The sequence below is a fragment of the Pituophis catenifer genome, unplaced genomic scaffold (assembly GCF_029215685.1).
Source record: "Pituophis catenifer annectens isolate HBS135680 unplaced genomic scaffold, rPitCat1.0.hap2 SCAF_2, whole genome shotgun sequence".
Taxonomy (NCBI): domain Eukaryota; kingdom Metazoa; phylum Chordata; class Lepidosauria; order Squamata; family Colubridae; genus Pituophis; species Pituophis catenifer.
In genome coordinates, this window is record NW_027256882.1 from 159,735,442 (window position 1) to 159,760,327 (window position 24,886).

At 40.1% G+C, this 24,886-nt stretch overlaps 1 protein-coding gene across 2 annotated transcripts in view; it reads left to right on the forward strand.

The window, feature by feature from the left end:
• The first annotated feature begins 4,450 nt into the window (after positions 1–4,450).
• The window catches only part of POU6F1 (POU class 6 homeobox 1), a 47,750-nt gene continuing 27,314 nt past the window's right edge, over positions 4,451–24,886 (forward strand). For both annotated transcript variants that reach the window (XM_070937901.1, XM_070937900.1), the window contains exon 1: positions 4,451–4,749. The gene's annotated coding sequence lies outside the window, so the exon portion shown is untranslated. The remainder of the gene's footprint in view (positions 4,750–24,886) is intronic.

A 24,886-nucleotide genomic window follows, 5' to 3' on the forward strand; every position in this document is an offset into this window, starting at 1 on the left:
TTTAAGTGAGCAGCCATAATGAATTTGCAGCGAGCCTGGCTTTACTCTAAATTTATCCAGGACTCTTTCCCACTTTTTAAAATAAGAATATTTTTCTACTCATGAATTATTTGAGCTTTGCGCCTAACAGTTTGTTCTGCACATTCATGAGTCTACAAGAGTTGAAGTTATATAGCCGTGATGACGAACCTTTGGCATGCGTGCCAAGAGGTGGCACACAGAATCCTCTGCTCTTCTAGTTTCCGGCGTGCGCATGTGTGCTGGCAATCACGCCTGCCGGAGCCCTGGAAACCCGAAGACCAGGAGGCCGGTGCGCACATGCGCAGTGGCCAACTTGTCTTTGAGCTTCTGGGGTTCTGGTGCGCTTGCACATGCACGCCCATTCGTTTCAGTTTAGGCACTCGGTGCCGAAAAGGTTCGCCATCACTGACCTATGCCAAAATACTAAAATTCTGTTTTCACTTTGTCATTATGGGGTACTGAGTATAGATTAATGAGAAAAAATGAAATTCAACAACAAATAGAATCACGCTGCAGCATGATTATCTAATCTTTATTATCAAATCTTGTTGCTGGTATCCTTACGATTTATATTGATATTGTTTCCTGATTTGTAACTTATGACTATCATTAAGTGTTGTACCTTATGATTCTTGATGAACGTATCTTTTATGTACACTGAGAACATATGCACCAAGACAAATTCCTTCTGTGTCCAATCACACTTGGCCAATTAAAATTCTATTCTATTCTATATATCTCTATATCTCTAGAGATATATATCAATTGATAGATATTTCACATACACATATACATATACTACATACGTTTAGACTACTGGTAGGTTTATAGTCCCTTATAGCTTTATGTTAAGCACCATTTATCACCTTGAAAAAGATGTATAATTCAACTTTGGCATTTTTTTGCTCTTTTTAGTACTTATGCAATATCTAAATGAAAAGTCATTTTAGGGGAAATTTAGCTTTACTATTGAACATAGGTAAGTGTAGATTAGTAATAGCATCAGGAAGTTTCAAAATGGGCATATAGGTTATTTTTTAAATGGAGCCGTTAAAGAATACCTGTCAGAGAATGCAGAGAGAATGTATAAATGGAAGTTTTGACCATGATAAAGGAGCAATCTCTAACTACAATAACCTCAATAAATACAGATTTATTGCAAAAGGAATAAAAATCTATGAAGATTTCTACGTAGTGCATTTGTTAACATCTATAAAGAGGTTTTATTTTTTAAAGTATATTTTGCCCCCCCCTTTGTAAAATGTTGCTTTAGAAAGAATTTCTGTTGATCTCTTGATTGAGCTAAAAAATTAATGTGCTCTACCTTCCTGAATGTATTATATTAATAGTATGCCAATGTATGTAAATGAGCCTAAATTCAGTGAGATGGATGTATTTAAATATTCATAATCACCAGGCAGCCTATGCAAACTAAGTTCTTAGCTGAATTGCAATATGATGTCTGAAAACCAGCTGTACCAGAGCAGACACATTTTACCATAATGGATTCAGTTGTTACTGAAAATGTTGACAATGTTACTTGGGTATACATTACAGAAAAAGAACATGCATAATATTAATGTTCATATGCTTCATGGATCTGGATGCAGACAACCTTTTTTTTCCCTAAACATTTGCTTTGATCGCAAATGTGGTTTGGTTTCATGTTTAGAAAAGCAGTAGCTGGCTATATATGGCAAACAGGACTAAATTTCTGGAAGCTATAAATTCAGCTCTGTTATTACTCTAATTTGTTTCCATTAAATGCTCATGTCCTTTCTTCATTCATTTACTCAGAGCGCAGCTTTGATCTGGTGTGTTTATCCAATGCAAAACAGACTCTTTGGGCTCAAAGAAGTAAACGATGATTTGTACTCTCACATGTCAAAGTACATTATAATTTTTAGAGGTTGACCAACGTACATCAAAGAAATGACAGAATGCAGCCTGCAACTTAGTGTTTTGCAAAAGTCCCACATTTAGCCTCAGGTTGGACATTGTCACTAAGCAGTTATAGTACAGTACTGAATTAGGTGAATCAAAGATCTAGCTGGATAGGAAATGATAACTTAAATTATAGATATCCTTAACTTATGACCATGATTGGACCAGAATTTCCATTGCTCAGCAAGGTGGTTGTTAAGTGACTTGGGCTCAATTTTACAACCTTTCCGCCCCAATGATAGCTAAGTGAATCACTGTAATTGTTAAAGATAACCATGTGCCTGTTAAGTGAATCAGGCTTCCCGCATTGACTTTGCTTGTCTGAAGCTGGCTAGGAAGATCGTCACATGATCTTGGGATGCTGCCACCATCATAAATGCATGCCAGGTGCCAAGGGCCCAAATTTTGATCACATGACCGTGAGGATGTTGCAATAGTCATAAATGCAAGGACTGGTCAAAAGTCACTTTTTTCAGCCCCACTGTGCCTTTGAACGGTCACTAAAGGAGTGCTTGTAAGTCATAAGTCAAGGACTACTTGCACATGCAAATACTTTTATTCATGTGATATTTTCTCTATCCTGAATGAAATATTTTGTAGAAAGCTTGAATGGTTCTCCGTTAAACTAGCCCTCCCACAATGACCTCTTTCTGGGTCATATTCAGAATACAAAATCCTAACCAAGTTTTGTACTGCAAGTTATCATATATTGTCTCTTGCTGATTTGCAAAGTTGGGGCAATCATCTTTCCTTGCCACTAAATTCCAAAATAAAGTTTATGATTTAAGTCCTTTAGAATCACAGAATGATAGATAGATAAGCAGTGTAAAAAAAATAACCTGAATTGTGGTCTCTGTGGGTAGAAGGGTGAAGGAATGTAGACCTTGGGAATGAGGAAGAAAGGAGCCAACCCTTAAGAAGGAATTTGGAGAAAATATGACTTTATTCTGAGAAAGAGGAAAGCACGAGAATGAAACTCAAAATAACCCTACCTTGATTTTGTTCAATATAAAGTGGGGCAGAGGAAATCTCTGAAGGACTTTCCAACTTCTGTTATTCTACCCTACTGTTATACTGGTAGTCCCTGATTTACAACAGTACATTTAGTAACCATTCAAAATTACAAAGGCACTGAAAAATGACCATTTTTCATACTTACAACCATTGTAACATCTCCACGGTCAAGTCATCAAAATTCGGGCGCTTAGCAAATGACTCATATTTAGGATGGTTGTAGTGTTTCCAGGGTCATGTAATCAATCACTTTGGCAACCTTCTGACAAGAAAAAGTCAATGGGAAAGCCAGATTCACTTAACAATTGTGGCAAGAAAAGTCATAAATGGGGCAAAATTCACTTAACAATTGTTTTGCTTAACACCAGAAATTTTGGGCTCAAATGTAGTTGTAAATCAAGGACTACCTGTAAAGCACATTCTTGGAATCACCGCCAAATCTGTCTCTTGACTTGGCCTACCTTGAAGGGCTGACACGTCAGGTAAACGACAATTTGCCATTGAAAAAGAGAGATTAGTTTATTGTTTCCTTGGAGACACCAGAATTATTTATTTTTCTTATCAAGCAAACTGCAGTACAGTTCTGTATTGGTCTTTTTCTTTCTTTCTTTCTCTCTCTCTCTTTCCTTCCTTTCCTCTTCCTTCCTTCTTTCCTTTCCTTTCTTTTTTCCTCTTCTCTTTTGCTGAACCTATAGGTATTTTTTTGTACTGAATTTCCATCTCCCAATGTAAATCAACCATATAGTCTATCTGTAGCAGTGGAAATGCTCAGGCATGGAAGAACTGATTTTTTGCTTAAGCTACAGCACAAACCTTTGCTGGAGAAAGAATACTGGCAGCATACTATCTGCATGCTTATTTTTTTAAAAAAAAAAACCCTCCCGCAGAATGGGAGTTACTTTTAGACTAGGATACTGTACAGCACCACTGGATTTCTGCTTTAATTCTCTAGGTCATTGCAGTTTGTTTACCTGTCCTTTGTCAGGCTGACTGCAGTAATCTAGCTGAATTTTAAAAAAAAAAATCACCCAGACCTCCTCCAAAAGCATTTGGCAGGATTGGGAAAATCAGACCTGCCTTTATAGTACATTTCAGTCTGAAGCTGAGAAGAGATTTAGACAGCATCAAAAACACATACTACTGAAATACCTTCAGTTTGGGCAGCTTTCCCCCACCCCCACCCCCTTTCTCTGACTTGATGAGAACGGGAGAGGGGAAAAAAAAGGAAAAGAGAAAGAATATATTATATATGCACAAGAAGCCTTCCTCGCATTGAGAGTTGTGGGTGGGGAAATGGGACGGGCGGGAGGGGAAGCCGGCTGGAAAGGGGAGGGGGCCTCTCTGCTCCACCTAGTGGCAACCTCGGGGGTATGCAGGATGCGGCAAAGGCCTTTGCATAAATTATGTTCATGACGCAGCAGCTAAAAAATCCCGAGTATCAAAATCTGCCCCTGCCTTCCAGCCCCCCCCAGGCGGGGTAAGAGCTTCGCTGGCTGTACCTGGAGATGGGGAGGGGGGCATCCCTGATGCAAACCTTCGGGGGCTGCGGCTCCAGCAGGATTTGAGGCCGGCTGGGCCTGGGGGGGGGACGACAAGCACTGCCCCCCCTTTTTTGTGTGTGCTTGCAGCAACCTTCGCTCCAGCTGCTGTGAGATGAATTTTTAATCATTCCCCAGGAAAAAAAAAGAAAAAGTGTGGGGAGGGGGGAGATCGCCTCGGCGGAGCCCCAGCCCGGGCTGGGGGCAAGCGTTCTCTCCCGGCTGCACAGCGGTGAGTGGGGGTGCGGCGGGCCGGTATGGCGTGGATCGGGGGGCGGGGGGGACCCGGTTCGGTGAATATGCAATGGTCTTAATTAGCATAATTTATATATTTATGATAAAGAGAGAGGGGAGAAAACAGGGAACGGGGCGCAAGGGGACGGGGAGGACGGGGTTGGGACCACGTTGTATGTGGTCTGTGGAAAGATTTTTTGGGGGGGGTTTCCGATCGGGGAGGGGGCTCAATCAAAATAATGGAGGGACTTAAGCCAAGGGAGTCCGATCGATCGAACGGGATATTTGGGAGACGGTCGGGAAGTTGGTGCTCAAACAGAAGTGGGTCTTGGGGGTCGGAGCGGGGAGTCTTCCCCTCCCGAATAAATGGGTGGTGGTGGTTTGAAATGGAGCTTTGGAGGACGATCCGTCCTCTTGGATGTCGGGACCGGGACGGGCTGCTTAAGAGAGGGGAGGTGGTGGAGGAAGTCTTGGGAATCAGGCTAGTGGGGAAATCAGGGAAAGGGACGGGGTTAGTCCCGGGGGATGGCAGCAGCGGGCTGCAGGGGAAGCTGTGGGTGCGATGTGGGGGGAGTGGGGTGGGGAGGCATGGAAAAGGCGGTGTTTCTGGGTTTTCTGTCGGGAAAAGCAACCCATCTCGGGGTATCTCGTTGGGGCGAATGGGAAGGCGTGCGGGAAAAAGCTTTCGGTGGGGAGTGGGAACTGGGATCGCGTTCCCTGTCAGGATCTGGGTCGGGGGAAACCACTTGAGGGAAGATCCTTCATGCCATCCAGAGGAAGGCTGAAGCGCGGGATGAAGGGCTGTCGTCGCCTGGAGGGCGCGCCTTTCCAGCTTCCCCTGGGAGTTGGAAGAGTTGAGCATCGGGGACGATGCCGGGGGATGGGTGGGCAAAGGAGGCGGTGGCGGGCGAGGACTTGACCTGGGCAAAGCCGGCGGGCGGGGTAAGGAGGTGCGAAACGGGGGTTTCGCAGCCCGAAGGCGTGCACTGACGTTGAGGCAGGTGAAAAAGAACGGGACTTCCTCTCCGAGCAAGAAGGGAGAGCCAGGATGAGCTGGGCTGCGGATGGGGTGGAGGAGCGGGCAGCGAAAAAGAAAGGAGAAATTCAGGGAAAGTTCGCGAGTGCTCGGAGCGAACTACGCGGGAAAGAAGAAACTCGTTGGAGCCCGAGCGCAGCCATGGAGCTTCTGTTCAGTGCCGGAGCTCGGCCCTAAATACATAAATAATGAGAAAATTCGAGAAAGGCGAAAAGCTGCCAGCAAAACCGAGACCTACGCCGTGTGTAAAAGGCAAAGGCGATCCCTTTTATTGTGGCTCGTATTTTGAAAATCCGACGCAAGGGATCTTCTGTGCGCCCTTGGAGGTTCCTCTGCAGACGGATTGGTGGTTATTACGGGGTATATATAAACAAGGAGACCAAAAAGAGTTGGAAAAGCAACGGTGTCGTCCTGCTTCTAGTTTAGGAAAAAGTCTGAGCGCTTTCCTTCGGGCTATTTATAGATTCCGAATCCAGCTCCAATTGTTTTATTAGCTGTAACAGAGCAATCGTGCATCTGTCTACTCGGGAAGCTCCATCGACTGCAATGGGGGATTTAGCTATGCGATTGTAGCCTTCAAAGGATCAGGGCGGCAGGAGAGAGAGAGTGAGAGTGTGTGTAGGGGGGGATTGAAAAGTGACATCTGGTGATGTTTTTCAATTGTAGCACTGGGCAAAAAAGAAAGGGTAACTGCTCCATATTTTATTTCCTTTTCTCTCCAATCTGTTGCTAAAACAGTAAGTAGTAGCTTTTATCAGATGGTATACATTTGGAGCAAATAATCAGATATGTCTGCTCCCATATTTAGCCCTTCGCCCACAAATGCCTAAACATCTTTGAAAGCCATAGATCTTTCACTCAGTCACATAATGGTTAGCCTTGAAAATGTTGCTTAAATCCTGTGAAATCTGAAATTAAGGAATGAGGAGATCAAGGCCAAAGGACACAAATTCCACAACAGCTTCTCAACACCCTTTCCCTCCCTGCTTCCTCTACATTTTACAGATTTAACAACAAACTAAAGATCCGGCTCTTAAATGTGGTAAAAGCCATATGAACCATATTGCTTCTATCCATACTGTCCTTCATTCTAAAACTTGTGTTGCATAGTAATCCAGATGTGGAGAAAAAACCTCCAATAACCTTCCCTCTGAAATGCTATTTACAATTTTGTGAGTGCCTGCCTATAATCTCAAGAAGTACAAGGAAGACACTATCCTCTTAGTAAGAACTAGAGGATTGTAAAGAAGAATGTGCTTGAAAAGGATTGTTGAGTGAGCATGGGTTTAACATACATTTTGACAGGTACCTCTGCTATCTAAAACATTATCCATAGAAAATGCTGTAAAATAAGATCACTGGTATAGCTGGGAGTGTCCTATATAAGGAATTTGGATGAATCGCTGAGTTATTGCTGAGGATGACAGTTTCTTGTCTTCACCCATGAACCATTCCTAACAAATATATCACACCAAAATCTTTATTTTGGTCATGGACCAACATAGCAACAAAATGTGATAATTAGAGCTAATCATTTTCAAATTTTATGTGATAACTGTTCTAAAAATAATCCTGTTGAGCAGGAAATGAAGAGATGTGGCAGCATTGCTTTAGTGCCTGCTGAATTATTCTGTCCACAGTCCTCTTGGCGTGATTTGAGAGGCACTGTTTGTGCAATAGATGTTCACACATGCTCAGATAGCTGGTGAAAGACAGTACATTTCTGGTCTCCTAGAGACTCCAGAATGAAGTATTGATGTAATATTATAATAAGTATACATGTAAATGCTATTGTGTAAGGCGGTGTCCCCAACCCCTATTGGGAACTGGGTCACACAAGCGGTGGGCGAGTGGGCAAAACTCTATTTGCACAAACAGTGGGTGAGCACATGCACGATGCTTACACAGAACCATTTTTCCCCCTACACCCCCCCCCCCCCACATCCCCAGGGCTACTTCCTGCACCAGTCCCTAGAACTGGAAAGGTTGGGGACTTCTGGTGTAAGGCAATGTACAGGCTATGATTCTAAAATTAAGGTGACTTCATATAGAAAAGCAGACAGAGTTGGAAGGGTGGAGTTAAGTGAGTCATTAGCCCAGAGTCCTTACATTTTCATAAACGATCTAGGTCCAACCCCTCTTGAATTCCGTTGACCTTATCTGGTGCCAATTTAGTATTGTATGTTAGTTAACTAAATTCTTATGTGTTGGCTTCAGCAATAAACATTATGAACTGGAATTTATATGCAATCCAGATCCTTTGCACAGGAGACTTCAGTTCAGATCCCCACAGCCATGTGAGATTGGACACCCTTTCTCATTCTGACTTCCCTCATGCTCCCTGGATTGATATGAAGAGATGGATTAAGAGATGGATGAGCCATGAGATGAAGTTAGCCTTGTAGCTGGCCATGAGCTCCTTGTATAAGTAAGAGAGAGATGGAAGGAATCTTACTAATTTGTTTGTTTGTCCCACACAGCTGGGGACACTTGATGATTTAAAATCATGGTACTGTAATAATCAGCCAGTTAAAAACTTCCACACTAACCACATTATTAACAAGTAAACAACATCATTAACCAATCAAATAATAGTAATATTGTTATACATTTTCATTTGGGATGAATTCTTCTGCAGGTTCCATTCATATGAAGATACTACATTCTTTAAAACAGCTAAGTAATGCCAAAATGGGGGAACTTGTGAGAAACAAAAAAATCATGGATCTGACAGTACTTTCAGCACCTGTACTGCTATTCCATTTGTAGTTTATTATGTTTGTCTGGAGGTGCAAAGCTGGAGAGGTTGCAAATGGTCTTGTATTTTATTTTATTTGCTTAGGATAACTTGATAGATTTGCTTAGGATAACTTGTCTAAAAATGAACTCATTTCACTTGGGTTAATTTAAAACAGCTCTAAGCTTTGGAAGATGTCATCCCCCAAAATACTTGGCCCCATCCTTTCCTGCATTTGAAAACTGTTTTCCAAGCAAGCCTTCAACCCAGCTGATTGTGGCCATCCATCATAGGCAGCTTTCTATTATGAATCTGTTGAAGTTATTAGATATTATTTATTTGTTTGTTTGTTTGTTTGTTTGTTTGTTTATTTATTTGTTTGTTTGTTGCGATTTATATACCAAGGATTATTTTACTTCTGTTTCGATGTTCACTGCCTGATATATGACCAGGGGCAGTTTACAAAATTATAAAATAAAATAAATGGGTAATATATGCATCCATTGCACTACACCTTATTTTAAAAATTTATGTCTACTCCATTTTTTAATTCACCGCTTTAGATATTAGGATAGGAGGGCAAGCTATTGGCCCTGTGCCTGCCTTTTTGAAAATCTATGTTCAAACTATTATTAAATGCATCATATTTCATTTATTTAAAGTGGAGGAAACAAATATTTATCAATAAAAGATAATACTTGCAGCTCAGAGTTGAATTGTGGAGTCCTTGGTGCTTTCTGCACCAAGGACTTGGTTGTTTTCTTACAGACATTGGGTAGTTGTGTAATGAAACATTTACAAGAAAACATTTGCAAGAAAACAAGCTCAGAGAGCACCAAGGGACCAAGCACCCAAAAAGGACTCCACCAACAAATGTTTAATAGATTTACCTACAAACATTGAAATTCTGTTAGTCAGCAATAGCAAACTATAGTATTACTAGATACCACCTTCTCTTTTCCCTAACATGGAATGTCAATACATTGAGAACATTTAATTCAATGTTGTATTAATATGTTGTTTTATTTTGCACTGCAGGCAAAAATATACCTCTTCCCGTGTGCTGAGAGTTCAGGAAATAGCTTTAATCTTTTTATTCCTCTTGCCAAATTCATTGCAAAAGCGAGCCAATGTTTTATCTGAAATAATCTAAACAAAGCAGCTAAAGTTTCTTTAAAAAAAAACAACAAAACCTTACATTTATATATTGCTCTTCTCTTTGGTAGGGCAGGTTTCTCTTCAAATCGAAAATGCCAGGAAAGAGCCTTTGGTTTTTATTATAGTACGTGAAGGCAGGTAAATTATCACATTTCTCTGTTGTACAACAGGTATATAATATAATACAGTACTGTTCAAACACAAGGAAAGGAAAGCCAGCAGATCCTGGATTCTGGAATTCATTATGATCCCTTATTAGCAGGAGTGTCAAACTTGATTTCATTGAGGGCTGCATCAGGGTTGTGTTTGACGTCAGGAGGAGGGGCGGTGTAGGCGTGGCCAGTGTAGGCATGGCCAGCTTGACGTCACTTGTGTCGGGAGCACCTGTGGCGGCCCAAGCGCTTTGCCAGGGAAAACTGGCTCCCGAACTCCGTTTTTGGCTGTGACGGCCTCCTGCAACCCTCTGCCAGCAAAAACGGAGTGCTGGAGGGCCACACAGAGGTACCGAGGCCAGACCTAAGCACCCAGTGGGCCGGATCCAGCCAACGGGCCTTGAGTTTGACACCCCTGCTTAATAGCATCAGAACTCTGGGTCACATGACTAGGAGAAAAGCCTAGAATGAGACAATCATCAGCATTCCAAGATACCATCCAGTTGCCTCTCCTATAGAGAGGCACTAGAGAAATTTATTATTTTTTTTCCTCTCCTTGGTAGCTCTTGACCAGATCTGATCCATTTTTAAATCTGACCCCCGACACACGCACACAAACATCAAATTTGGTCTTAATCTGTTCTGTGTTGTGAAAATTGCCCTGCTGGCAGACAGGGCATTGCCCCTCCATCTATTTTTTAAATAGTCTGTTGGGTTAGGAAAAAAAATACAAGACAACATTGTCTTCCCTGTGAAACAATAATTACAGGAAACTTCTGAAATGGTAATTTTTGCTATTTGTTGAACCAGAAGGAAGCAAAGTAGCAAATAGCTACTAAAGTAGATGATGTTCTTTATGCTTTACATCAAAGGGATGCAGTGTTACATCCTATTAAATAAATGTACACAATAAAATGGCAGTTTTCTTTTGGTGTAGGAAATTTCTTCTGTTCTTTACTAAATGTGAGTCATGCTTATGACAATCTCCAGATGTAGCATTCATAATATTTCATTATTTCTGGCAGAATAATTTTGCCTCTTATATAGAACATTATTCTTTCCCCATTGCCATGTAGAATAAAGCAATAATTTTATACTGCATAAGTATATTTAACTTTAATTGGAATCTCCTACCTCTATCTTTGATAACAGGATGGTGTTTCAATTTTAAATTAAGTGGAATCACTTAATTCCACCTGATACACTAGGTTCAGGTTTTGGCAGTTGGACTGCATGGCCCTGGATCTTAAGAACTCAAAAACAGTAATAAGATAATTAGAAACAATCGTTATCTTGACACAGTGTTAAGGAATTTGCAGAGCCTGGTGGCTCAGCAGACTAAAAGCATTGTGATTAACACCAGCTGTCTGCAATTACTGTAAGTTCAAATCTCACCAGGCTCAAGGTTGACTCAGCCTTCCATCCTTTCTAAGGTAGGTAAAATGAGGACCCAGTTTGTGGGGGCAATAAGCTGACTTTGTATAAATATACAAAAGTATGAAGGCTATTGCTTAATGCATTGTAAGCCACCCTGAGTCTCCGGAGAAGGGCAGCATATAAATCAAATTTAAAAAAAAAAAGAGCAACCCTTGAGTAGCAAGGGTGTGCACATGAAAAGCGATTGAGAGTAGTTAGGAAATAACACAGTCAACACAGAGATACACTGAGTTGTGTTTACTTTCAGGAAATAGTAATAAGGCACAGTCCAATAAACAGTCCAGGTCATACACGTATAAAGCAGTAGATAGTAAAACAATAGTCCAGGGATAATCCAGTAATAAAGTCTTCTTACCAGTCGTTGTAGTCATACACGATAAACAGTTGCAAACAGTAGCAAACACAGCAAAGAGCATCAAAAAGAAGTAAAGAGAAACAAACCATGTTTCTAGCTCCCTCTTAAGGACATTGGCTACAGAGCTAACCAATCAGGACACAGTATGATGCAATACAGCAACACAGCAGTCTTAAAGCTATATTTATGGTTTATATATTGCCAACCCAACAAGTTAGGTAAAATCATTTCCTAACACGCAGTATGCAATACATAACATGATCGGTTTGATTTTAGTTTAATGTTTTATGCAAAGAAATCTACAATGGCTTATACTGTAGGTGAATCCAGTTAATTCTAATTTAATATGCAAATTATGGTTAAGAAAACTGTTGCTTAGTGTTATGTATGTGAAACCGCCACATCATTTGTACAGATAATGTTGCTTTGAAGCCAGAGTTTGAAACAGGGATGTGTTTTCGTCTAGCTCATGACATACCTGCAAATTGGAACCATTTGCCTACTGTAAATGTTGAAAATTCTTTGCATTTTCAGTGCGAACATATTGGGTTATTGCCATAGATCATGCTGCACTAGGAGACCAGTAAGATGCTGCATCTTATTTTTATTTAGGATTGTTTTGCTGACTGCAGCTTAAATTATCTAGCTTAAATCAGGGGTGGGTTCTACTTACCTTTACTACCAGTTCGCAGCTGGGCCGCACGTGCGCGCGCATGCGCAGAAGCATTTTGATGACGTCGGGGTCTGTGGGCGGAGCCTCCCACCGGTTTTACTACCGGTTCTATAGAACCGGTGTGAACCGGGGGCAACCCACCACTGGCTTAGATGTATAGTTCAGTGTGTGGCTGTCATTAGTAACTTGGTTTTCTTTTAGGAACAGCGTAATTGAACTAAGCCTCTAGATGAGATGACATCTTATTTTATAGTTTGGGATGATATTCCTCCTGCCCACCCCATGCCCTCCTAACAGTTTTAAGCAAATTCTCTGGTGTCTATTTATTTTGTAAATGTATTTTTAGAGACTCCACCAGTAAAAGCTTTTCTAAGCTGGATATCCCAGCGTAGTCTTTTCAGGGATAAGAATGAGTCACCTTAAATAATTACGGAAATTTGGGATATTGAGGGTAGCCAGATGTGTTCCAAAAGCTGCATCAGCAGGAGTCACTAAATTTCTCATTGTTTTCATGATTTTTAAAACCACTTATAACAAGCTTGAATTTTTTTCCCCCTTGTTTCTTGTTTTTTTTTTCCACCTGCATTCTGGATTCCAAGCATGAAATGTACACTATCTCGGTATGCTGTACAGAGCACGCTTACAGGATAAATGTAGGTTTAAAATAATCCTCCCAGCTATCTCCCAAAAGCCTGCCGGGAAGTACCTACCAATATTTTAAAATACAAGAAAGGCAAGATTTAGGGCACTTGCAGATGGAGAATTTGAGAAATGGATATGTCAGCTTTCTGATCTCGGCTTTTCTGATTAAATATTAAAGCCACTGATTATCACATAAAACTAATCAAGCTGTTTAAAGGTTGCAGCCCTTCTGCCAATAATTTGCAGTCAATACCCACAAAGGATTTTTTTTTTGTCTTATCCGGGAGAAACTGCATAGCCTTCTTGAGAAAAATGCCATCCGTGTTGTCTCTCTGTTTCTCTACATTGTCACTACTTTTCACTTGTCTAACCATATTGAGGAGGTATGTTAAGCAAGTATACTCTTTTGCCCTTGTTCTGTGAGTGTTTCTGGTCTCAAGTGAACAAGCAGTGAAACAAGGATGAGGACAGCTGAAGAATTAAGAGGCTCTGTGGTGGTTTTCCCAGCTGCAGGTCTTTTAGTTCCATTGGGACTATAAATATTATCATCCAGTTTGGAGGAGGCACAGAAATTATGGTCAATATCATTTGAAAGGTATCAAGCGCCAAACGCTTTTCTGTGGAGAGTCCCCATAAGAGTCCAAGATGCTGGAGTGGGAGTGGGAGGAAAACAAATATTTAAATGTAGTTGTAATACAGTTTTGTCTACATGTATGTGGACACCAAGAGCCTTGGTGGCGCAGCAGACTAAAGTGCTATTAAGTTGCACCAGCTGCCTGCAATTACTGCAAGTTCAAATCTCACCAGGCTCAAGGTTGACTCAACCTTCCATCCTTTCGAGGTAGGTAAAATGAGGACCCGGATTGTGGAGGCAATAAGCTGACTTTGTATAAAAAAAAACACTGCTTGGGGGGGCCGAAAGCCCTACTAAGCAGGTATATACAAAAGTATGAAGGCTATTGCTTAACGCATTGTAAGCCACCCTGAGTCTCCGGAGAAGGGCGGCATATAAATCGAACCAATGAATGAATGAATGAATGAATATAGTCTTGAAGTTGGGACTTTACCCAACATGAAATTGGGACTTCACCCAATTTAAATATAAATGCTGTAGACATCATTCTTGGCCCTCTAGAAAAAAAAGTGTGGATATTAGAAGCTTACAGATTTCCTAGATGTGCTTGGATACTATCAGCTAACTATGGCTTTTCCTGTTGCACAGAAAAGCTAAGGGGGGGGGTGGAAATGCAAGGAACGTTTGTTATTTCTTTCCTATCTTTATTATTTTTACAAATAGCTCAAGGCAGCGAACATCTCCAGTACAGCTTCTTCCTCCTGTTTTCCCCACAACAACCACAATCCTGTGAGGTGAGTTGGGCTGAGAGAGAGTGACTGGCCGAATATCACCCAGCTGGTTTTCATGGCCAAGATGGGACTTGAACTCATTGTCTCTTGCTTTCTAGTCCGGTGTCTAAATTGCTAGACTAAACTGGCTGTCTAAAAATACCCTCACTTGCAATTTACTATAACTTGAAAAGAGATCCTTTCTGTACCTCCCCTACAGAGCACATTCCCCACATCAATAGCTTGTTTTCACAAGAAATACGCTTTAGAGTCTTTGGGCTCTGTATTGCTTGGTGTTTTGCCTTGTTTCTGACAACATAATGTGTAAATAAATGTGCAACCAAAGTCACCATCCAATCCTCCTGCTTCATGCGCTTTCAAGTTGGAGAACCATTTCTGTATAGGGATAATCTGCAATCTGCCTACAGGCCAGTTCTTTTAGGATTAGAGAACTAGGACACTAGGACAGTTTTCCAATGATATATTTCTTACCTATGGTAGAATAAAGATAAGATTCTCCCTGGGATGCTATCTGGGACTGTCATGTCTGATTCATCAGCACTTGTAATTAAACTTGGTAATTATGTTCACCGTGAGATTTGGAGTGTTGCAAATCCATCCTCTCCCTCTCTCTCTTAGTTTTGCACATTTTCAATTCTTTTGTCACCATCTGCTGTGAAATGGCTGTGGTTTTTGTTGTTGTTTTTGCAGTGCACACATAACATTGCCATCTGGGCAAAATTGTTTGTCCCATTAATTGCAGAAATGTATGGAGAAGCAAATGAAAATGCTACTACATGTTAGTGGAATGTTGGCTAAATGAAATCCAGCCCACTTGTGAGCTACAGAACATGCACAGAGCTTGACATTATGAAATGTCTATTTTAATAGCCTCTCTTGCTAATTGGTCTCTGCACGGCATCGGAAAAAAATAGCTCTCTGCTTGACTCTGTCCCACTGGGAGGACCTGAGAAGATCTGAGTTTCTTTGCAAATGATAAATACCTTGACTTGAATGTTATCCTACCACGGCTGGCTTCAGACTTTTCATCATTTTTGCATGCAAAGAGAGTCTAAAAATAACACTTCGATTTGACTTGTTACCACAGCTTTATGTAATGAACCTTTTTGTAAGGCAGGGATAGGTGATCTTCAAACCCTACCACCGCCACCTGAAAGTTTCATGTGGAAACTACACACGCACTTATGCACACATATACTGTAACTCCCTTGAGGCCTTCACACCTTCCAACAATTTTTTCCCTCTGTGGAGAGGAAATGAGGACATATCTGAATGCTTATTGACCTTAACAGCAGAATGATTGAAGTCCTTTCACTGCTTTCCTCTCGGTTGATTCTCCCAGCGTCTAGGGGAGGCTACCTGCTCATCAGTTTCTGAGGGACTCTTATTGTAAGGAGACAGACGTATGCTTTTATTCCCTCCTGGGCTCTGCCTCCCTCCCCCTGCCCCATCCATGTTTCCAATGCAATCATTTCTGCTCTGGAAGGAACTTGGAGCTGCAGAATTAATGGCACTCTTAACCAAATCATAGTTCTGACTGATCTGTACTGAAGCAATTGAATGGATCACCAGGCAGTGCTAAATATATCTAGACTTCACTCTAGAGTTGCTGGAAGTAGATGCATGTCACCAGTGCTTTTGATTTCATTTGTTAGTTAATGAAATTGCATGTGCAGTAATTAATTTATCTCTTCCTCGTATATTTAATGATCCCCCTCCTTATCATATTAAAGATTGCACTTTGGAGGCAAATTCTGGAATGGCTCTGAGTACCACATAGGTGGTTGCAAATCCTGCTTAGCTGATGTTCAATAGTACAAGACATGGCACCTGGTGAGCAGTTACAAGCTTTTTATAGTGTGAGACAAGCCTTAAAAGCTGCCTCATCTTCCTCAGTCGAAAGGACTTCTAGTCCATTCACTTGATGGACTTCTTATCTTCAGAAGAAAGAAACGAAGTAAACAAAGTGAATTATTTCTAGATTCAAGAGATACTGTGGGCTGCAGTTTCTTCTGTTCATACTGAACAGAATGGACTGGAATCCATCATCCCCAGATTTTTAAAGAATCCCTCAATTTGGATTGAACTTCTGATGTTTAATTACAAAAATATATCCTTACACAGATAGTTATTGACATATGACTATAACCGAGCCTGCCCATTAGGATGGTATGTCGTGACGGTCATAACTGATCCCATTTTTGCAGCAGTTGTTAAGCAAATGCAGCAGTCTTAAAGTGAACCCCAGGTTAGTTAAGCGAATGCTCTGGTTGTTAAGTGAATGGTTTGCTGAGAGTGTGATTTTGATGAACATCTGAAGTTACTGCCAGGTTTTGACAAAACCATCACAAAATATGACCACGGGGAAATGGCTGTAAATGTTTTGCCAAGCACTCACTGTTCAGTCACATGACCATGGAGGGGGCCCAACTGTCGGAATTTTGAATTTATTTATTTATTTATTTATTTGTTTGTTTGTTTGTTTGTTTGTTTGTTTATTTGTTTATTTATTTATTGGTTTGATTTATATGCCGTCCTTCTCCGGAGACTCAGGGCGGCTTACAATGCGTTAAGCAATAGCCTTCATACTTTGGGTCATAAGTCCTTTTTTCGAACAGTCACTAAGTGACCAGTTGCATAATTACTTGTAGTTTTCTAGGGCAGCAATATAGAAATAGAGTTGTCTTCTTCCAGCATGTTTATTTTTCTGCTTTGCCAGTCTAGCGATAGCCCTCAGCTTTTCTGATCTCCCATTGAAGCTAATCTTGTCTGACACGGCTTAGGCTTAGGTTTTTTGGTGCTGCTACCTAGTAATATCAAATTGTCATTATATGTACAGGTAATGTACATAAAAAATTTATGTTGCTAAGTGAGAAACTTGTTAAGTGAGTTTTGCCCCATTTTACAACTTTTCTTGCTACATTTTTTTTAGTAAATATTTTATTAAATATACAATTTAAAAACATTAGACTTGGTGCAATTTGTCTGGTACATACTTTTCTAACACTTTCTCTTTCATGTATATTACAATATAACATCATGCATATTCCATATATACTTTTTGTACATTCAATCACACTCCAGTTACATACATATTCCTTTCGTATCTATTCAAATCCAATTTATTCCTGTCTAATATTTCTTATATTATTTTATTTATTTTTCTCCCCTTTTCTTAACTTTGTTTCTAATTCTCTATCCCTACATTCCTCCTTTTCTCTAGCCATTTCTAAAATGCTTGCCGCATTTGTTAAGTGAATCACTGCAGTTGTTAAATTAGTAACAGGGTTGTTAAGTGAATCTGGCTTCCCCATTGATTTTGCTTCTCAGAAGGTCACAAAAGGGGATCACATGACTCCAGGACACTGTAACCGTCATAAATATGAGTCCGTTGTCAAACATCCGAATGTAAATCACAGGACCATGGGGATGCTGCAATGGTTGTGTGAAAAGTGATCAGAAGTCACTATTTTCAGTGCCGTTTTAACTTCGAACAGTCACTAAATGAACTGTTGTAAGTCAAGGACTACCTGAATAATGTAGGTCTACCTTCAAGACTTCATATACCTTGATAGACAGGTAGTCCTCGACTTAACAAGTTCATTTAGTGACCGTTTGACGTTAAAACGGCACTGGAAATAGTGACTTCTGACCATTTTTCACACTTAACGACCATTGCAGCATCCCCATGGTCATGTGATTTACATTCGGATGCTTGACAGCTGACTCACATTTATGATGGTTACAGTGTCCTGGAGTCATGTGATCCTCTTTTGCGACCCTCTGACAAGCAAAGTCAATGGGGAAGCTGCCAGATTCCCTTAACAACCGTGTTTAAGTTTAACTAATTTAACAACTACAGTGATTCACTGAATGAATGTGGCAAGAAAAATCGTGAAATGGGGCAAAACTCACCTAACAAATTTCTCACTTGGCAACATAAATTTTGGGCTCAACTGTTGGGTTGTAAGTTGAGGTGCTACCTATACTACAAATCAATTCCATCATTATTTGCCAAGACAGTGTTAGGCAAGCCAATAAAAGAATGCAGTTCAGGACTTTCCATTATAAGCACAGTGGAAATGCATTAATAGAGCATTCTATATCAGGTACAAAGAATCTGGACCACCAGTTAGGTTGCAGCATAGAGGATTTATTCAAGACTATACCCAAGAATCTGATCAATTAAAGTTCAACAATAAATTGGTGCCAGATAAGGGTCAATGGAATGCAGGAAGAGTTGGATTTGGAGCACTTTTGGGAATGCAACAACTCTAAGCTGATGACACATTTAACTCCACACACTTTCAAGCTTTGCCTGCTCTTCTAAAACTTATTCCTATTTGAATATTCTAAGTGGGCAAGTTCTTCATTCAGTTTCTGAGTAAACTCATCTTCTTGTGTATAGGCTTGAATAAATCATCTATGCGGCCACATAACTGATGATCCTGATTCATTGACCTTGTGTATCAAAGAAATCTCTTGCAGGCACAGCACCCACAATGCTGCAGCTTCCACACCTTTGAAACCATCAGGCATTTATTTGATATTATTACTCTTTTTTGTTTTGTAATTTTAGTTTCTTTGACTTTGGAGGACAAATAAATGATTGCATGCATGATAATTTTTCATAGGTGAGGTGGCCCAAATTGGTAAAATTATATGTAGGTGTAAGTGTGTAGGTCTGCCTACCAGTATCTGTGTAGTAAATCGAATTAAAATAAGGACATTGTTCTAAATTAACTAATGGTTTGAATTCTCCTTTCTTGTAAAGCAGAGCTTACAGGATAATTATCTCTGTGCATTAATCTTTTCCCATTCTTCCTCTTCATCTGAAATCCACTTAAGGAAGATGACACCAAAGAGATATCAAAGGCAGATAAGAGCAAGATGTTTCAGAAATGGAACATAGGAAAAGGGACAGCAAAGATGAGCTACAGAGCTGGCATGTGATTTTTTATATATATATAGATAGATAGTTTGCCTTGGGGGATTGTAGGTTGGCCTAAGTGAATCTGGAGGGGCTCTGTGGTTTTAATAGATTCAAGTTATACATAAAGCTCTCGGCTATATCCCAGGTTTTTTTTTTAAAGACAGTAGGATGTTTTCGTTTCTGCATTATAAGATTTCAAACTGCAGACAGTGGCAGATTTTCTGCACGTATAGCATAAGTAGATGGAAGTAGATGTGCTTGGGAAGCAATGAAAATAGCATCTTAGTTGAACAGAAAAAATAATACTAACATTAAATTAACTTGGGAAATGACCACAAATCAATCACTGTCTGAAGAATGACCTAACACAACACAAGTCTCGGGGGTTTTGGAAAATGGGAGAAACCGAAGCTGGAAGTCTTTTGGGATGGTAGCTGTGCTCTCATAAACCTACGTTAGCATCACAGCTTCAAATTTTCTCGAGAACTGTGAAGCTCGGAGATTGGAATTTTTGACCTGCCGTGTAACTGTATAAAAAAAAAATTCAACTCCATGCATCAAGAAGTTGAATGCCATCCAGACAAACTAGATAAGTGCATTATAGATATATCCCTTATAAAAAATGAATCAAGTCTTTTATAAAGACAATTACCTTTCCACAAGGCAGTACAGGGACTATGTGAGGTTATGAAAACATTTGCAATGGAGCTCTCGGTCCAAAACAAGTAAACAGATACAGAGCCTGACATGAATAAAAATAATCCAATATAGAGAGCCTTTGGAAGAAAGGTAGATGATGAGAAAGGAGATATTGAGTTGTCTTCCACACAGTAACTTGAAGAGTTTAAAATACTGCAGAAGGATTTGAAGATCAGTTTATATCAATGTTATTCAACCTCGACAACTTTAAGATATGCTGACTTCAACTTCCATAATTTCCCAGCCGGCATGCCAGCTGGGGAATTCTGAGAATTAAAGTCCATATATTATAAAATTGCTAAAGTTAAGAAGCAGTGGCTTTGGCTTACTTGTTTTTAGATAGTAGAAATAAGCGTAATTAAATACGTACTTTGGATATCAGGAAATTGGCTTGAATAAATCAGGAAAAAAGGCTAGATAGAGTTCAGTAGCTGGATATATTCAGAGGAAAAAAGCCTTAAAATAGATTAGGCTTCCTGAAAAGCAACTTATCCAAGCATGGTCACTAATAAGCAACTGCAGTACAAGGAAAAATTACACAAAAATGCTTTGTGGACATCAGAATTGTTAAAAGAACATGTTTAAGAAACAGGAAGGCGAGTATGGACAATTGGTTCACATCTACAGAGACAGAAGGAAAGAAAGTTAAAAACAAGGCAGGACTGGGGAACATGAACCATAACCCCCAAAAAATATTTTGAGTATTTGAAGAAAGGAATTGAATTCATAGGTCATCCACTCAATGAGGATGTTGTAAATGTTAAAGAATAAAATGGAAAAGGTAAACATGGTTCTTCTTAAGACAAAAGGAAAATTATATTGATTAATAAGTGCCATGGCTGGTTTATGATCAGGGCTATGGTTCAAAAATGATAAGGTGTTTATCAGGAATTCAAGACTTCTGCATCAGACAATTATTAAAGCAACTTGCTAATGTGTTCTCAGAAAATCAGTTATTATTTCTGAAATGTTCTGAGGAATGGGTAAGATGCCATAGAACTGGGAAGAAAGGACTCAGAAGAGCAGTAAAGTATCTAACAGAAAAAGAAAGATAAAACTATAAATCAGTTAAAGTGACTCCAATACAGTATGGGAACTTACCAAAACAGATTATAGTAACAAGATTTCATAGAATTAATAGAAAACAATGCACTTCTGGCTAGAATAATTCCTGCCAAATGTGTTTTCAATCAAGTTATTATATAATGCATTATGGTAATATTGTGGATGTAATGTATTTTGATTTTAGCAAAGCATTGGCTAAGTTCCTAGTGGTAATTTAGCTAATAAACTGATTAAAGGTGTGATAGATGATCCAAGGCTAATTCAAGGTTAGCAAGCCAACCGTAAAATAGCCAGTTTGATTAAAAGTTAGAAACAGGGAGAATAGTTCTGCCTTAGACATGAAGCCATCTGGGTGACCTTGGGCTAGTCTCTCTCTGCCCTAAAAAGCAGACAGTGGCAGGCCATTTCTGAAAAACCTTGCCAAGAAAACTGCAGGGACTAGTCCAGGCAGTTGCCAGGAGTCAAGTTGGAGAGGGAGAGGGGGGTGGGGGGAAGAGATTGTCCTTACAGGATGTATTCACATAACTTAACCTGAATTAATTTAACTCTACAATGGCTGCACAAGGGATCAAGTTTATCTTCTGTAGAGGTCTTAAGTAGATGGCCAATATGCATCTCTTATGGATGCTCCCATTCTGGATTACCTGTATTATGAAGCGCTTGAGTTATGTGACCTACAAAGCGCTTTCAAACTGTTTCATTTCATTTCTAGATAATTTGTAGGCCCAAACTTGGCCCTATATGGTGCAAAGGACTTTTGTGTCCCTGTCTTATTTCCTGAGCTAAGACACAAGAAAAATCTCTTTAAACTCTCCTCCCCAAGATGGTTGCTGAACAGTAAGGGGATATTTCTCTCTTGCTGACAATCTGCCGATTTTGCTGCCTAAACTGGCTCTCTGATAGTGCTGCTCCCTGGATTTGAATGGGAGCACTTAGGAATGATCCGAGATGACTTTTAGACAGCCGTGGACCCATTTGAGAAGGGGAGTCTTGAAGATTCAAGTGTCAGGGTTCCAAGTAACACCCCCAACGAAATCAAACTCCGAGGCTTGAATTACCTCAAAGCTAATTTTTATTAGAGATGTCATATTGGCACATTTGGGAAAACCCGAATCTGAGAGCTTCCAGGTTTTCCTCACCCAAAAGAAAGTTAAAGTCCTTGTCCATCACCCAAATCAATCAGGTACCCTCCAGAACAGAAGATACCTCTCCAGTCTTCTCAGCACAACTGCAGGGCAAAGCGGTCTTGACTTTCTGGAAAGAATGTTATTTTGACTACATATCATCTTCACTCCATACAATCCCCCCTCCCATTTTCCCACAGTAGAATTTGTGGTAGGCCTGAAGGCTTAAAGGTAAAAGATGGCTTCCAGGTCTGACATCAAGTACCTTTGGTAGCAGTCAGAAAGTTGTGAGCATTTATCTTCCTATTGGCATTTCAGGTTTTTATAAGCATACATGGGCTTTTTGAATTTTTACTTTGCTTTTTATCTTTAAAAGTAGACCAGCTGGCTGAATGCTGATTTATTTCAACCCCCTGCTGGACTTCAGTTGCTTTCTTCTTTTCTTTGATTTATAACTTTCATTTTCTGTATGGAAACAGGACATGTTTGTGGACAGTGAAGTGCTTTCATTGGATTTACATTGGACTCTCACCACATGGTTTTTTGCATCTTTTTAATTTGAAAAATACTTGGAGTTTATTTCTTTTTAATTTTTATTTTAATCTCCAATTGAAATATCCAGAAAATACCTTTCCTGTTTCCTTCTGCTTCAGGCTGCTTATTCTCTGGTTGAGCTTCATCGAACAACAATATTTCAGAGTACAGATAAGCAGTGGCTGAAATCTGAGAAAAGATCTTTTGGCAACATGCAGCTTTTAATTGAAAACTTTTTTAAAAAGTTTGATGACATGATAATGATCATGGAAAATATCCGGAGGCATTTAGCTTTGGAGGAATTTGATTTGAAAGCTGTAGTGTAGATCAAAGAGATATCAACTGTACAGACACGGAATTAAATTGATTCCATACATCTCTCTGAACTTTAAATCTGTATTTATTTACCATAGCAGAAGCCTGACATGGAGAAGTGGCAAATTGGTTTTTCTTAAGAGGACAGGAGCGATTAGGGAATGGATTTATTACTCTTAATTGCAAGCCACTTTTATCTGGACTTTGTTGTAGAGATTGAATGTATTATATTTAATTAGACAACAATTGATAAGAAAAAGTATCAAAAAACAAATGTGGATATTTGATCCAGGATGAATTATGGTACTTTTCACTTTTGGGAAGATTTGGGATATGCCATGGTAAATTTTCTATGAGTTGATTACAGTAACATTTTGTTAACAGAAAGTTTTGAAACTCTAATCTTGTCCTTTTCATTCTTATTGTTCTCCCTGTTAACTATTTTGTCTTTAATGTAGATGACAGGTCAATAGTTTGCATATAGATTTATTTGTTTTTTAAAAATGGGGGGGGCTGTTTCACAAGAGGTGGGAACTAATATTGTAGCAATGTATTAATGAGTATTCAACCAGGGGGAATTATATGTGTATATATGTTGGGTTTTTTTCTCTTTTTTTTTAATGCCTTGTATGCGTTGTATCTTTTCTTTGTTTTTTAAAATTTAAATTTAAATTTCTTGGAGTTTTGTATTTTAACCTTTTTTTTAAATAAAATAAAAATTTGCTAAGAAGAAGAATCTCTTTAAACTCTTCCCCTCTATTTTCAATAGAACGGGCAGAGGTGGGATTCAGCCAATTTGGATTGGTTTGTGCGAACCGGTTGTTAAAATTTTGCCCAGTTTGGCGAACTGGCTAATCCTACCACTGGCTGGCCCTGCCCTTGCCCATTTTTTGGGCTGTTTTCAAGCCGTTTTTCAGGCCGGTTTGTATGTTCAGTAGTAGTAAATAAATAGAGAGGGGAATTGTACCTCGTTGAGGCCTTTGAGGCAAGTGGCCGGGAGGCAGGGCTGGGTGTGATGAGTGACATCAAGTTGGCCATGCCCACCCAGTCACATGCGCACCCGGCCACACCTACCCAGCCAGTCATTAGGGCAGAGAACCGGTTGTTAAATTATTTGAATCCCACCACTTAATGGGATTCAAGCTCTATCCACCTCTAACCATGATGCACACAAATAATCTTTCACCTTAACTGCTTCCTTCTAAACACGAACCAAGCTTACCCAGGTTAATTAAAGTTAGCAGCTGAAATGCAAATAATTATTTGGCAATCTACAATTGTCACAGTGCCAGGGAAAATTTGAAAGATGAAACAAGGCATATCTTGACAATTAAGAGCTGGCATCAAAATCTTTTGTCAGGTAGAGTTGTCCTGAATTTTTGCAGTGTAGCTACATTGCAAACCTGGACAATTTTGTAACGTGTGGACTTCAACTAGAATTCCCTAGCCAACATGGCCATTGCTAAGAATTCTGGGAGATGAAGTCCACACATCTCAAAGTTGTCCAGGTTGGGAAATACACAACCTCTCTGGAGATGTCCTTTAGAATGTGCAAGAGCGTTAACAAATGCCTGCCTGCAACTCAGGATCATATAGTGCTGTAATGGCGAACCTATGGCACATGTGCCACAGGTGGCACGTGTAGCCATATCGGTGGGCACGCGAGCGTTCGGGCCTTCTGGGCTCACTGGAAGTAGGGAAACAGGATGTTTCCGGCCTCTGGAGGGCCTCCGGGGGGGGGGTGGGGAAGGCCGTTTTTGCCCTCCCCAAGCTCCTAGAAAGGCTCTGGAGCCTGGGGAAGAGCAAAAAATGGGCCTACCGGGCCCACCGTGCCATCAAATGCCAGGAGCAGGGAGGAAGCAGGGGGGTCATGTACGCATGCGCAGGGCACATAGAATTATGGGTGTGGG